Source organism: Anser brachyrhynchus (assembly GCF_964034855.1).
Source record: "Anser brachyrhynchus genome assembly, chromosome: 7".
NCBI lineage: Eukaryota > Metazoa > Chordata > Aves > Anseriformes > Anatidae > Anser > Anser brachyrhynchus.
The window spans coordinates 18,681,196-18,694,608 of NC_137701.1; the positions used below are offsets into that span (position 1 = coordinate 18,681,196).

The 13,413-nt window shown below is 39.3% G+C and overlaps 2 protein-coding genes across 6 annotated transcripts in view; one reads left to right on the plus strand and one right to left on the minus strand.

Annotated features, from left to right (window-relative positions):
• LOC308198026 (uncharacterized protein) overlaps positions 1-13,413 on the plus strand; it is a 424,888-nt gene that overhangs the window by 354,652 nt on the left and 56,823 nt on the right. The window lies entirely within an intron of this gene.
• LOC308198021 (uncharacterized protein) overlaps positions 1-13,413 on the minus strand; it is a 79,723-nt gene that overhangs the window by 42,515 nt on the left and 23,795 nt on the right. The window contains exon 3 of the mRNA XM_080599542.1: positions 12,895-12,995. The gene's annotated coding sequence lies outside the window, so the exon portion shown is untranslated. The remainder of the gene's footprint in view (positions 1-12,894; positions 12,996-13,413) is intronic.

Sequence of the window (13,413 nt, forward strand, 5' to 3'; positions counted from 1 at the left end):
TTTAGAGATTTAAAATCATACTGGGGATTTGAGTGCTGTAGTACAATGAGTCACCAGTAAGGGGAACCCTTTTTGCAGTAAACCTTCAGGCTTTTACTGCTTTGATGGAGAGCATGGTCATAAAGATAATGTGACATTTTGGTTCCCAAAAAAATGATGTTTAATCAGAAGGCGAACAGAGATAAGCAGTTTAAAATGAAATCTGAATTACAATTTCAAATCTTCTTTTTTTTTTCTTTAAACTTCTCAATGAGACTGAGTAGGAAACGTGAATGAACCTACATTAACCCTCACAGTGGTGCTAAAGAAAAGGAAGTTGATTTCCATGACAGGTTTTAAAATAACATGAGTCGAACTACCACAGAACAGGGGCTGTCATAGCCATTGTTTTATCAAGAACAACAAATGGTTTATTTACCATTTGAAATTATGTTATCACAAGTAAAAGTTCATCTGTGGCCAAGTCTTCAAGCTCCAACAATGCGATTTTTGAAGCTTAGGAACTGCCATTCTAGATATTCTAAAAAGTTATAGTTTTCAGTAAGCATAAAGATGAATCCCAATACTGTAAATGCTGTAGGAAAATTCTTGAAACTGTCTTAATTAATCTACGTTGCTGTACAATAGATATTATGTAAGGAGAATATTCTATGTGTTAGTTCTCTGTTCATATAATATCCAACATCAATATACCCTTTAATTTTCATAACAGGAATATTTTTATATTGCCCAGACAGAGAAATATGCTTTATAGAGTGGAATAGAAATTGAGTATTTACTCAGCTAAATAATCTAGCTATAGATTTTCTTATATTAAATGAGCAATTCTGGAAGTGGTGTGATGGATGGATCTGGGGGAATTCCTCTCCCTGTCCAGTGCATGCTTTTCTACCACATTTAATCCTAATATATATATATATGTACTTAGGTTTACTTTTTGACTAAGTATCTTTATGAAACCACTGAATACACAGATTCAATGCAGCCCATAACATCTAACAATAAATACCACTGTAAATCTGAGTCAAAGTTTCTGCCATGCTTTCTCAAATGGTCTTCCCTCTAGACTGCTAATTAGCCTGTCTTTCTCTAACTTTGAATACTCCATAAATGCACTATGCTGATTGATAGTGCATCAATATTAATTAATAATTTACCACACTGTTGGAATTTTCCTCTACATGTAATCACAGCTCCAGCTCCTTGTAAACCTTTCTTTATTTAGAAGGAAAAAAAAAAAAAAAAGGATGAGGAATATAATTTTACTTCACCCTGTGTTGTTTAGTCTCTCCTTTGGTTTGTCTGCAAATATTTGGAAAAGTCTCTCTTGGATATTTCTGAAAATTCACATGGTTTATATGGTAATGTGGTTCCATTTTACAGAAGTGTGCTGCTGCTGCTAGTTGGAGCTAGTCTGGCATGCTTCTTCATGTTTTATTTATACCCACAGTACGTAAGTGAAGCGCTCCAAAATACCATCTGCACTTTGTTAGGGGTTTGGAAGTCTAGCTTTCAGATGAGGCCCCTGGCTCCCACTCTAGTCCATGGTCTGGCTGCGTGCTCTCCAGGGGACCCGGGCTGCATCCTCTGCCAGGGCAGCAGAAGCTGTTACTGGCACCGTCCTGCTGAAAGGTGAATCGGTCAGAGTGTAGCAGTGCCCAAAGTCACACAAGCGTTTGTAAAACAGACTGTAATGTCTGTCACAATAATGCAGTTCTCTACAGGATTGCCAAATTCTTTAACGTCATTAAAGCAACAGGTGCTGCCTTGGTGGGATGTACTAGCTGAAATACTTCAACTGCATTTTCACACGGGCCATGAATCACTTCCTAAAAACATCTTTCTTTCACAGGAGTCTCTGTGTAACAGCATGTAAACACTTTTGTATAAAAATGATTCCCCTAAAGCAGTTGATTCCGCTAAAGCAATTCAGGCCAATTACCTACTTTGTAATTATGAGATCTTGACACAAGTGGAAAGTCAAACCTCTGAAAAAAATTTGCAGTTAATTTACATGAGAGAAAAGGTATAAAAAAATGTACATTCCGTGTGCATTTGGATGTGCCTGTTATTTGACTAATCTTATTAGTCTCCCTTTTTGGGGAAGACCTGAGGATTTGCAATTCATTCTTGTTGCAATTCATTCTTGTTGCAATTCATACATCTCAAAACCTATCCCATCATTCTGTTTTGCAAGTAGCTGTCAGAGCCTGCAATGTTGTTGAAATGTCCCTCCCAAAAATTATATTTGCCCAATATAATATGAATCTGCAGATTTGCAGATATTTGGTGACAAGCTTGCATAAATTTTGTTTGAGCCACTTCTCTGTTTCCTGCATGAGAAACCCGTATATAGCATCAGCCACACCAGTATCATACCCAACACCGAGCAAACCTTCCTTAGGGTATACTTTCCAATTCTTAATTATTTAAATACAATACATGGAAGTGTACATTCTTAAGTAGTATTCAAAATGCATACATGTATATTTAATTTATATTAATATTTTATCTTCAAGGACAACCTTTGCAAATCATGCAAATGGTCATTCTGATTTGCAGGAAGTCTAGCCAGCATTGCAGAAGGCCAGCTCAGACTAGCTGGGAACTCCTGACCGAGCTCAGAAATGTTGTATTCCTAGGGTGGGAGCAGGTACGGGCTGCCCAGGAGGAATGTAGAGACATTGTTCCAATGTGCAGAGAAAGAGTTAGGAAAGTGAAAGCTCAGCCAGAGCTGAAACTAGAAAGGGATGTGAAGGGGAACAAGAACGATTTCCATAAATGTACTGGCAGCAAAAGAAAGACTATGGATAATGTGGACCAATGTTTAGTGGGTCAGGGAACATAATGACAAGGAACATGGAAAATGCCAGAGTACTCCATGCCTTTTTTGCCTTTGTTTTTACTGGTAGGATATTCCCTCAGTTCTCTCAGGCTGCTGAGCCTAGTGGTGGAGTCTGTGGGAGTAAAACACTTCCTACAGCAAAGGAAGATTAAAGGACCAATTAAGCATACTGGACATACAAAGAAAGTTTAACATCTTTGTTAACAGCTCAGACAACAGGACAGGTGTACACACACTGCAAGTTTGTGTACAATACTAAATTGTGGGGAGTAGTCAATACGCTGGCAAGCAGGGATGATATTCTAAAGGATCTCAATGGGCTGATGAAGTGGGCTGACAGGGAATTCATGAGTTTCAGTAAAGGCAAGTGCAAAGTCCTGCAAATGGGACAAAGTAACCCCACCCAACCATACAGCTGGGCAATGACTGCATAGAAAGCAGTGATGCAGAAAAAAACCTGGAGCGCCCAGTAGACAGGAAGCTGAAAAGGAGACAGTAGTGTGTTTTTGTGACAAATAAGGCCAAGAGCATACTGTACTGTAATAGCAAGGGTATAGCCAGGAAGACAAGGACAGTGGTTATTCCCAGCACATCTAGGGCATTTTCTCAAGTTTGAGGCTTTCTGGCACAAAAAGGATGCTGACACACTGGAGCGAGTCCAGCAGAGGCCACCAAGATGGCCCCTGGAGCACATGATGTATGAGGAGAGGCTGAGGGGAGTAAGATTATTCAGCCTTAAGGAAAGAAGGGGGGGATGTAATTGCTGTATACAATGATTAGAGGCTGATCAGGGCTGTAGAAAAGACAGACTCCTCTTGGAGCCAAACAGTGATGTGACGAGGAGATAATGCAAGTTTCAACACAGGAAATTTTCATTTGATATTAGAAAAAAAATAATTGTGAGGGTAATTAAACACTGGAATAGAGGGCCAGGGAGGTAAAGTCTACATCCCTGGAGACTATCAAAACTTGTCTGGATGAGACCCTGAGCAGTCCCGTCTAGTTGGACCTGTTTGGAGCGGGAGGCTAAATCAAGTGACAACTCAGAGATTCCTTCCAACATAAACTATTGTATGATTCGGTGATATTGCAACAAATTCCTTACTAAATATTGACAGAATCAGTCAATATTACTCTGTTAGAGCCATTTACAAGGTGTTTTGTCAAAGATCTATCTGTCTCCGCACTATAGATTAATGATGTTTTCATTATCAGACTGTGTCTTACCCAGAAAGTAGCTATTTCTAAAAACAGTGTATATTTTAAAATAAGAATGGCAAAAAATACAGGCTGAGATCAGAGTCTAGTTGTTATGTTTGTTTCACTAAAGATAGAGAGGATGAATTAGGCCTAAAATGTTTTTCTGGTGAAAGCAGAATAAGACTCTCGACAGTGAGGGCAATCCCATCAACACCGCAAACATAATCAGAATTCCAGACTTCATCTTAAAATATCTATTTCATAAAGTCTGGGTATTGTAGGTTGACTTGATGTTTTGTATGAGCTTTAAATTGTGTCAGAGATCTCCTCCTTCATGCATTTGTACCATATCCCTGTAGAGACATGACAGTGTTGATCCATCATGTTTGCATGTTGCAAAAGATCCTGTTTACTAGTGGCTAGGTATTTCCAGTTAGCACAGTCCTGTATTTCTGTCTGCAGGAGGTGACTTACTTCCCCAGGGCTGTAGGTTTCAGCTGGGAAATAGAAATCTATTCGGAATATTAGTTAGGAGTTAGGTCTCATCTGCCTATCGGGGTAAAAACCTGCTACTTCTGGGGGCAAACCAGGAGTCCAGTTTCACTACAATAATACTGAAGAAACACAGTTGTCTCTTGCTTTGAGCTGAAGACAGATGATCATATGTATGAAACTGCTGAGTAGGAAATTCTCCCTACTATTTATTATGTCCCAATAGTGGGATATAATAGGATTTGATGAAGAGAGAAGCCTGTGACAGAAAACACATCATTACACTTAAATAAAGTGTTTTTCCCCCTTAATTTTAATGTAGATTTTGCAATTTTCATAAACAATAAAATCAAAAGATCACTTGGGTACAAAAATAAATTTAACATTTTTGTAATATGGCTGTTACTAAATAACTATATTTAATAGTTACTGTATTTTCTACTAAAATTTTATTTTTTTTTTAACAAAGAGAAAGTATAGACCCTCTCTTATACAGACTTTTATATTGTGTTAGAAATGGCCAATTGGAACATAATATTTCTTCAAGTTTTCCCATGCAATTGAGTCTTTTGTTTTTCATCCAAACATAGAAAGGTCATACAAAAGACATGATCTAGACAAAAGACCTGACAGTAGTGTGGGTAGAGAGAATGTGAGATCTATGTCAATTCTTCCTAGTTCTTGTAGATTTTCCAGGTAGAAGGGACTGTTTCTTATTTGGAAATGTGTGGCTATAGCTAAAGTGTTCCATAGCTTTTCCTTTCTCGAGTGGTCCAGAAACACCATAACAAGTTGCCTTGCTCATTCCAGGCTTCATTTAAGAAGGATTACTCACATAAAGGAGGACCAATCTTGGCCACAATGGTTGTGTGCTTTTTTCTAGAAAGCCTGGTCAAGTAACCTTGAAGATCAAAACTGTTTTACGAGGTGTATATTTAGGTTGTTTTCTGGAATTGGTCTGTATGAATAATTGATTCTGTTTTTGTTTTGGTTTGGTGTTTTTTTTGTTGTTTTTTTTTTTTTTTTTAATGGGTCAAATTCCCTATGAATGAGATGAGGAGATAGAATTCTACCGAAAGTAATATGTAAACCGAATATATGTCATAACTTATTGAATGCAAATTTTCCTGGGGCCTCCTATTCAAAATTATCATGGAATATCTGTATGACTCCTGCAACAGCAAGAGCTACAGCTTAATTTGGTATTGGCCAGAAGGCATTTCACCTCCTCTTTATTAAAACTGCTGCGTTTCAGTTTTGTGTACATCTAGTGGAATGAAGATATAAATGGAACCATTTGGTTACCTCCTCCAACTCATTTTCATTTTCTGGATCTTTTTCCTGATGTGTCTTTGTTATAGTGATCCAGTGGGCAGGTTGAATGGGGTGATGGGAAGCTGATGTGGTTTTGAATAACAACTCAGCATCATGCCGAATTGGATTAAAACAACATACACATTCTTGTAGATGAGTCACTGTGTGAACTGTCAACAGATTGTGAGATACATGGGGTGTATTGCCTTGGATAAGGATAGCTGCAGTATAGGGTTTTCATGCCAGTGAAATACTCAGTATTCACCACAGTGGGATGGATACAGGACACTCATTCTCAGGAACATGTATTTTTGTTTCTACATACCAAAGCTGTTCAACATAATGCAATCTTTTTACAAAAAGAAAGGAGAAAATATAAGAGAGGCATCCATGGCAGTGATCCCCATGGCCTGAAAAAACAGACCCTACTGGAAGAGTCCCAAAATAGAGGAAGAAAACATTATTTTCCACCATTGCAACTCATGGGAAAGTAAAAGCACTTCTTTCTTTGTTTTCTTTGTATTTTGGGGTCAGTAATAAGCACGGGATATGTCATGTATCTAGTAAGTTGTTGGCCAGTAAGGAAAGACATGGCTTTTTAGTGGTTGCTCTGGTGCCAAATGCTAATTGCAAGACTGTAGACATCTTGTATACTGTTCCTTCAGGATACACCTTCAGGATAACCCAGCATTTACAAAGTAGTGAGTTAGATACTGTGTTCATGGACCAAGGCATGTGCTCCAACTGTGCACTCCCTCAGACCTGGGAGCAGTCTGCATTTTGCAGCTGAAATGTTGATCAGGCCACGAGATAGCCCCGTATTTTAACTGCTTTCAGCAGTTCTTAATACTGATGTCAGTCCCAGCTCTCTTGGTGAGCATGCACAGAGATTTGCTTGTGCAGCCTTTGCAGGCATACAGGCACCTCAGCCACCAGTATTCCCTCAAAATGCTAGCTGCCTTTTGCTCACAGCCTTTGTACGGGAAGATGCAGCCTGGTGATTGAGGAATGGAGCTGTGCATATCCCTTCATGTGGGAGCCGCATTCCTGCTCCCTGTGCAGCTTCCCTCGGCCTGCCTCCTTGCTATGCCCTTTGTGCTGCCTCCTTGCTCCCTCCCCTTCCTCTCTTCAGGCTCTGCTAACAGCAGTGCAAAACTGATCTGGCTCCGGAGCTGTGAAATAGCAGCAAGGGATGGGGACGCTAGTCAGTTTGATTTCTGCTGCTGGGCTGACAGGGACGCAAAATGGAGGGGTGTGATGGAGAGGGAGAACACAGAAAGTGTAGGAGTAGGACTAACGTGTCAGGAATGAAAGGATGGAGAAAAATCAGACAGCAAAAGAAAGGGAAGTAGCTGTTAGAGGTGGGGAGAGAGAAGAACAGCAGTAGTGGAAAGAAATCAAAGCAGGAATAAAATTTACTCCTATGCTAATCGCACAGGAGATGGAGGGTAAAATTCAACAGGAAATGCTGTGTGTGGCTTTGTGGCAAGAGTAAAGAGAGTAGTTAAAAGAGATTTCTTATCAAATAGGAAGAGGAAAACTGACCTGCTCAAAACAATCTAGGGAAAATTAGGAAGTACAGCGATTTTGCACAGAGTTCAAATTTTCCCTATAGATCTATCAGCAAGGGCTACTTCATACTTGGCAACATCAGCACTATTAGACCTGAGAGTTCAGATCACAGCCCTAGTCCTCCTCATATAATGAAATTTTCTTTAAAATAGTACAGTGTGGGTTTCTTTTGTATGTTTTTAATACGTATTTGAATCCTGTTTTTATGGGGCTAAATCTAGTTTCCAAAAAAAAAAAAAACAAAAAACTGTGATCTTCAAGAGATCATGGGAGTTTAAGAACTGAAGCTTTATAAATTCAGCACAGCTGGTGACAGAATTCTGTGAGCTGGTACCGCTGCAACATACTTCACTGGCCCGTGACAGACAGTGACCAGTTAGATGAGACAGGTGAGAGGTTAGATGGGAAATTCTGTGGCCCGGAAGCATTTTATCCTCTACATATTTGAAGACACTGAAGTGGTCCTGTTTCATGTTTAGTTTGAAGCTGTGTTTGCTAAGCTAAGCAAACTAAGCTAAGCTAAGGTTGATTGACAGTACTAGGGGACTTAGCAGCTCCTCTCCCCAAGGAGCAGTGGCAGCGAGCCAAGGCTGAGGATGAGTGCCACAGAAGTAAGGCAGTGAGAGCGGTGAAGGGATACAATTACAGGATGATCATGTTCTGGATGGATAGTAATACTGCTTTCATAATCCATCTCTGAAGTGCAGTAAGGGAGTGGCACCCATACAGTGTTTTGATGCCAATGTGGTAACACTGCCAAAGCATTCATCTGCAATTGTTACTAAGAGGTTGTGTGCAATCAAAATATAGAATGACTGTCAAGCTCTCCAAGGTTAAGTACCCTCAAACTAGAATATTTCTTTATCATCAGTATTAGTACCACCTCATCCTAGAGATGTTCCTAGCATATCAAGCTGAACAGTTAAAATGACAAATAATCCATAAATTTAAGGATGGCCTTTAGCAACCCTCAGCCTTTACTCAGCAGTAAAACTTCAGCTGGATGTCTGTACTGGTAGCTATGTGTGTAAGGAGTCATGGCTGTAGCTACTAGTATTAACGCATACCCAGGAAACCACACCAAAAAAAATCTTTAGACAGCTTGGACAGCTTTTTCTATTATATATGCAAAAGACCTAATCAATATAAAATGCTCTAATAAAAGGATCTCTTTTTCTTAACATTTGCACTGGATCATATGTCATAATAAAGCTAATTTCTTGACAAGACTGAAAGTGAATGGAGACACAAGTGTAAATAATGTCAGGAATGAAAGACCTTTAGAAACTTCTCTGCAGTCTCTGCTCCACATGAGGGGAGAATTTCTTTGAAACCTAGCAGCAAGCACGCTTAAAAATAAAATGCAGTGGAAACCCCACCCAAGCTGTATGTTCTCTCTATACACTTCCTCAAGAGAGGAGAATGAAGCAAAGATGATGGATGTTAGTCTCATCAGTTAATGTGCTACTCAATGGAGTTTAGACGCTATGGGGATGAAGGCAGCTTAAGAGCTTCTATGGACTATGAAAGAATAATTCTATCACTGCCAAAGTATGTAACACCTGCTCATGCAGGGGTTCTGACACTAGAAAGAAATCTTTAGCAAGGTCATAAGAAAGAGCTTCACTTTAGGGGTGCTCAAATATGATTATTAAACAATCATGATAATATCACATTAAATAGAAAATCACAATAAGAATTGAATATCATGATGAAAATTAGGTAGAAAATAAGCCCATTAATCTTCCTCAGATAAAGAAAGTAACAACCTGGCTGACATCGAGCACCTTATTAGAATAAAACAGCTTTAATTAGTTAATGGAAATCAACTTAAAATATGTTTGTTGATCCATCCTTGATTTACTAAAATGTATGGGCTTGAGCCTGTGCACCGAGTTCTGATGAGATAATACATGCCCAGTAGCAACACAGTGAAAAAAAGGACCTGCCACCCCCATTCATTCCAGGCACCAGCAAGGATACCTGAGCTTTGTCTTTCTGCTATGCTCCTTCGAGAGATTCTGCTGGAAACACAGCAGGTGGGTTCTGAACCACTCAGATGAAGAAGGGGAAGAGGGAACTGATTCTAAACTTCCCACATCTCAGAAAAATCTTCTGACCCATGAATTGTGAAACAAAATGGAAACACCTATATATTTTTTGGAAGACCACATAAGCCTGCTCTCCTCAGTGTTTCCAAGTAATTGGCACTACGTGGCTCCTGCTTGGCATACTGATGCTATAGATCCCATGCAGAGGTAGCTAGCCCTCATTTGTTCTTTCATACACCAAGGTCCTGCAGATGGGTTCTAGGTACCAGGTCAAGCCCTGTGAAAAGCCCCCACTCTTCAGTATCATGTGCTCCTTTGGTTCTAGCCCAGGTCCTCTGGGCGTTTAACATCCTCATTGCCAGTGCAAAGCTCTTACATCAGTTTCAAATTACACAGGAAGATGACCATTTCATTAAATGCTTTGGTGAGATTTATAGAGAGCCCTAAATGCACTTTGTGACTGATACTGGACACTAATTCCACTAGGTTTTGTGTTTAGAGGAGTTTACACTGTTATTACTTCGCTGGTCAAAGGTTATGCTTCCTGCTCTCCATCAACGCAGCAGGCCTTTAAGTGTTTTCAGATATTAGTCAGATCACCTTTTTGCAAGAACCTTGCTAGAGAGAATGTGCCCGTGACAGCAAAGTTATAGCTGTACTGGGAAGACATATCCAAGTCTTCCTAGTATGTGGGACTAACCACACACTTTCATCTTTTGAAAACTTGTGGGAGTGTTTTTATGTCTGTGTTCTCATACAACTATTGGCATAAATCATCATACTTGTAGCCCATATCACAAATTTTAGAAAATTGTGTAGCAATACTGTTAATAAAAGCTAAAAAAAATAATCAAAACTACATATTTGTCACAGAAGAGTTTATACAATGTAACACTGAATCCCTTCTGCTAAGGGGATAAGACCGTAAGTCTGCAGGGGCAGGCAAAGTCTTACAAGAGACAAATTATCTTGTTTAAATTTAACACTTTATGTTTACAAGATTTTTTTTTAAGTAGCCACATAATTATTTGTCTTTTCTACTTCTCCTAGTTCTTTTCTTATTAGACATTCAATCCTCCAAGAATTCATTGTGACAGAAACCCAATATGTTTGAAATGCCAAAGAGATCCTCCATAGCTGAATTACAGCCCTTAGACACTCACGTCATCTTAGCTCATGTGTCTGGGGCAGTTTGAAATAATGCCCACTCTAAAGTCAGCCTGCGTGAGCTGAATAGCACTCTATCTTTACCTCGGTTCGGACCATCTCAAAAAAAACATAGCAGATTTCTGTAGTCATCTTTTTTGGTTCCCTCTTTGAGCTGATGCAGCATACTTTGTGCTGAGTTGTGAAGAATATTTCCTTCTCCTCTCATCACACTTTCTTACTGTGGTAATTAAGCCCCTTACCATAAATTACAAGGCATGACCAAATCTATCTTTATGCAGAGGTGGTGGTAGTGCTCCCTCTCAATGAACTTTTTCAAAGGTAACTAAACAAACCTTTCAGGGCCCATCCACTCCACTAGCCACCTCACATTCTTCATCCCAGTTTTCATCTTTGTTTCTTCAGACAAACCCTCCAATCTCACATCATTCCCCTGGGGCAAACTTTGAAGGTCAACTAATTTAGCAGAGTGAAGTTTAATTTGCTGAAGGAGAGGATTATTAATTTGTTCTGGTTTCTTTTGTTGATTTTCCTGGTTTCCTATACACAAATCACAGATGCATATGCAAAGGCCAGACTAGTTTCAAGTGCCTGAAATGTATATGTTGAAACATAACACTAATTTTGTCTTTGGGGACTTTTTGCTTTTTCAAATTCTGTGTGTTTCTGCTGGTGTCAGTTTGTTAATCCAAGAAACCATTGCTGGCATGAGCAGATCATGAACATCAACTGTGAGGCTCATTCCTGATAAATCAGACAGCAGCTTTATATATATATACACAAATGAACTCCAAACAGAATTATATTTTACAGAAAATATTTCGGTATTTATTCTAGCAAACTTAAATCCTGCTAGGGATTTAACTGGCAAGCAGCCAGCAAAGACCTTGAGTACCTTATCAACTTGTATTTGTTGCAATCATTATACTTCCAAAGGTGTGATACGTACCACAGTTATAGACAAAAGAGTGTCCGAAAGAGCAGTCCCAGCTTTGTCTAAGAAATTTGTGGGCTCATTGTAGCAGAGCTCATTGCTAGAAGGGGTGCTTTGGTGGGTTACAGTGAATTTGGGTTAGAAGACAGAGCTCAACCCAGTGTGTTCTGTAAATTTTGTATTTTGCCCAATCTCCAGAACTGTGAAAACTTTTTTCCTCCCAGACCATTAGGTCTTCAAAGCAGAGACGCAGCCTTTGCAAGTATTTACTTGAGGACTCATAAGATACAGCCCTGGTGCTACTAGTCTTCATTTCCAAATTTACTCTCGCTTGAGAAAGCAGTATGGGTCTGTGTACAGAGTGAAAGGAAGTGCGACGTGCAGGGCAGCAGCACTGCCTGTGACCATGAGCCCTGTGTGTGCTGCAGAGCAGCAGCAGCAGCAATTCAGAGCTCAGCACGTGGCTGCTGTGGAGGAAGTCAGATGGACGCTGAAGTTTTCCTGGTAATGACTCTGCCAGCTTCACACACTTGTTGATGCCTACCCAGCTGCGTATACCTCCTCTGAGTATGTTGGAAATCTCACATACACAGCTCCAATATTTTTTTTAATTCCAGTTTTCCCATTCACATTCTTATACCAGCTTTTCCTGGTCCAGAGACAACAGGCACAGAGCTCAGCAGTGCCTTGATCTCAGGGTAGCAGTCAGAGAAAGCATACAGTAGATTTGTCCTTCACCTTTGCTGTTGCTTTTATTATGATAATCCTTGAGGTTCCTAGGGTATTAACCACAGGAGAGCTGAAGATTCAATTTGTCCAATGCTCTCTTTACCATCACTACAGAATTCAGCCAAACAATACCTAAGACATTGGTGATGTCCATTTCTAAAAGTGTAGTGACAGTATTAATAATTAATTTTAATGATTTATAAACATACCTTACAGAAAAATAAGAATTTAAATTCAAATTTCTCATTACAAATATTTTTTGTGACTAAAATTAATGAAAATACTATATTGGTTGAAGGGAAGACATGACAACATTGCTTTGTTTCATCAGCACAAGCAAGAATTTTCATCTGCAAATAATAACGGCTGAAAGAAAAGCCAACGAGCCTCTTTTCAGGGAGAGGTAAGACTTCCAAATATTCAAGTTCAGATGTGAACTTGTGTGCATTTGATACTGAAGAATTCAAAAAAGAAAACCTGGTGTAAGGGAAGAAATAAAATATGATGTAGCTGGTCCTGATTCCAGTTCAGAAATTCCATAGGAAGAAGACAACAAATGTTCTGCTGCAAGAGGAATATTTGGGGCTTACCGCAAATACCAAATGACATCAGTGTTTTCAGTGCTGTGTTGACAGAAGTGCCAGTTGCTCTGAGTTGTATTTGCACGCCTCATGCTCATCATGGTATATCCCTACACAGATGTTTTGCACAGCAGGAAAGAACAGAAAGAAAGGAAAAAAAAAAAAAAAAGGAATTTCTTTAGAGCAATCTTTTTGAGCTATGTTTTCAGAATCACAGACTTGCAGTAAAACAGAAATGGTTTTGAAATGAAAAGTGAATATGGCTAAGAATTTTTTGGCTCAATACTCTGCCTGACTACTTGAGTCACATTTAATTCTGCCTTAATTTTGACACAGCAAAGCAAGTCAAGAAATTTCATGGTCTGAGTTGTACTGTTTGCTACTTTAGGAGCATTAAAGCATAGCTAACTGCAGCAAGTTTCTCCCTATCTGAAGACCATTTTCTGCTGTTCATGTTTCCTGTTAAATATTTTGCGATCACCATATTTTATGATGATTTAAGTGACTTTAATCACTGATGGTTTCATA